The 2,808-nt window shown below is 44.2% G+C and overlaps 1 pseudogene; it reads left to right on the top strand.

Moving 5' to 3' along the window:
* The first annotated feature begins 455 nt into the window (after positions 1–455).
* LOC102811668 lies at positions 456–1,021 on the top strand (annotated as a pseudogene).
* Positions 1,022–2,808: the final 1,787 nt, after the last annotated feature.

Below are 2,808 nucleotides of genomic sequence, written 5' to 3'. Positions count from 1 at the left end.
TCAATAAGCTGATAATCAGAACTGTACTAGAGGAAGATTAAAAAAAAATTTTTTTTTGGTAAAGGAAACGAAGGTAAATTCCTACAATTTAATGATATTTACTTATACTTATGGAGTCCTGGTGTGGTGCTGTGGGTTAATGTGCCAGACTACAAAGCCATTTGAACTGCAAGTTTGGAAGTTCAAGTTCACCAGCCTCTCCTCAGAAACCCTATACAGGGCCTCTATGGGTCGGAACAGACTCGACAGCACTTCACAAAAACAACAACTTATACTTATGGAGGTGGTGGCTGTGTGCCGTGGAGTCGGTTCCGATTCATAGCGATCCTGTAGAGGGTTTTCAAGGCTGTAAAACTTTATGGGAGTGGTTGCTGCTGGGCTGTAGTGCGCTGCTCAGCTGTAGTGCGCTGCTCCTGCTGTTGCACTTCCGGCTGTCTGCTCCTCTCAACCCCACGATGCTTGTCGACCTCAGCAAGTGGTCTGGGCCCTTGAGCCTGCGGGAAGTGAATGAGCAGCCGCAGCACCCGCTGCAGGTCAAATACGGCGGAGCGGAGGTGGACGAGCTAGGCAAAGTGCTAACGCCCACCCAAGTGAAGAACCGCCCCATCAGCATTACATGGGATGGCCTAGATTCTGATAAACTCTACACGTTGGTCTTGACAGACCCAGATGCACCCAGCAGGAAGGACCCCAAATTCAGGGAATGGCACCATTTTTCTGGTGGTTAACATGAAGGGCAATGATGTCACCAGTGGCACAGTCCTGTCCGATTATGTGGGCTCCCGGCCTCCCAAGGGCACAGGCCTCCAACCTCTATGTCTGGCTGGTCTACGAGCAGGACAGGCCACTGAAGTGTGACGAACCCATTCTCAGCAATCTATCTGGAGACCACCGTGGCAAGCTCAAGGTGGCATTTTTCTGTAAAAAGTACGAGCTCAGGTCTCCAGTTGCCGGCACATGTTACCAAGCCGAATGGGATGACTATGTGCCCAAACTCTATGAGCAGCTGTTAGGGAAGTAGGGAAAAACGAGAGAGGGCAACTGTTCTGGAGGCTCCAGGCAGTGATGTCCAGTTCAGTGATGCATGTAGATTTCTCCTCTTCCCAGTTCCCCTTCATTCTTACTGGTGGACTGGAAAAGTCAGATAGTCTTTTAGGATGCCTTTTCCTTTACACTTCTAGGCCACACATCTCAGTTTATGTTTTAATCAAATTGAACTCAAATTTTTGGGTGATGGTTTGGTATTTTGATGGGGCCATCAAATTGTTAAAATAGCAACCCAGAATTGAAAGAGGAAGAAGATCCAGGTCAATAGACCAAGTCTACAGCAGTAGAGCAAAGCCTGCATCTTTAAGGGAAGCCTGCGTTTGTGATGTTCAGGCCTGGCCCTTGGGACAGGCAGCCATGCTAGGTGCAGACTTATTAGGAACCCTTGAGTCTCTGCCTTTTGAATTGATCACTTTTCATTGGCATTGGCGTAAGGAATACTGATGTGGAGTGAATGAATATTGTGTTATGTTAATTTTGCTGTTGCCTTATAGTTCAATAAACATTAAAACACTCAAAAAAAAAACCAAAAACTCTGTGGGAGAAGAATGCCTCATTTTACTCCTGAGGAACAGCTGGTAGTTTTGAACTGCTGACCTTGTGGTTCGCAGCCTGATTCATAACCACTATGCTATCAGAGCTCCATACTTATGGAGGTAGTAGCTCTAAATACCAACAGAGAGGAAAGGAGTCTTCAAATCAATTATCAATGCTAACCCCTCTGCATACAGGGTAGATAAGGACTGACTGGCAACTTAGACATTGGTACTTAAAATGAGGGGCCGATAAAGGCACAAAGTGACTGGCTTACAAGGTTTCAAGAGGGAGTTTAGTTTAAGAGTGTGTGGGAGAAGATAGAGTCCCCACTGAATATTTTTCATCCTGTCGAGATGGGTTTGGTGAAAAGAGATGGGGGTAAGATTCTTATGATTCAATAGTAACTGTTATCGTGACTAATTACAACAGTCACAATTGTAAAAGTAGAAGTTTTGTAACAAAAGCAGAAGAGTAATTAATCTTACAGTGCAGAAACTGGGTATCCTAGGACCATCAAGGGAGAAGAGCACAAGCGGAATGTAAGACCTTAACCAGAGAAGCAGCGATACCAGAGATGGAGGCAGAGATGGGGACATGGATAGAGGGAGCAGCTGAGGACTCTACCTTCATGGAAAGAGAGAACAGAGAGCTGGTGGCCAGGAGGCAGGCTTGCAGAATGTGCCGTTTGGTGGTGTAAATTATTATAAATGCCTGACTGTTAAAAAAAAAAAAAAAAGAGCTAAAATGAATAGAGAGAAATACTGTTAACTGGTGGTACATGGAGGGGATTATAATCATTGTAATAAAATAATATGATTTGTTGAATGTAAAACTGATGATCTGCCCTATAAACTTTCACTCAATTAACAATAAAAACTTAAAAAAAAAAAAAGCAAGCATATTATTTGATGACTAAAGTGCATGTGACCCAATCTCTGTTTTTTGCAATTGCCTAATATGAATGTAAGGAGCTCTAGTAGCATAGTGGTTACGAATCGGGCTGCTAACCTCAAGGTTGGCAGTGTGAAACTACCAGCTGTTCCAACGGGAGAAAGATCAGGTTTTCTGTTCCCGTAAAGATTTACAGACTTGGAAACTTTGTGCAGGGTCATTATGAGTCGGAACCGACTCCATGGTACTTAACAACAACAACAATATGACTGTGAGTCCTAATGTAGCACTGCAGGTTAAGCACTAAGCCATAAAGTCAGTTTGAACCTCAAG

This window comes from Chrysochloris asiatica, unplaced genomic scaffold (genome assembly GCF_000296735.1).
Source record: "Chrysochloris asiatica unplaced genomic scaffold, ChrAsi1.0 scaffold00143, whole genome shotgun sequence".
Taxonomy (NCBI): domain Eukaryota; kingdom Metazoa; phylum Chordata; class Mammalia; order Afrosoricida; family Chrysochloridae; genus Chrysochloris; species Chrysochloris asiatica.
The sequence above is the reverse complement of the archived record's forward strand: the minus strand, read 5'-3'. Positions and strand labels throughout refer to the sequence as shown.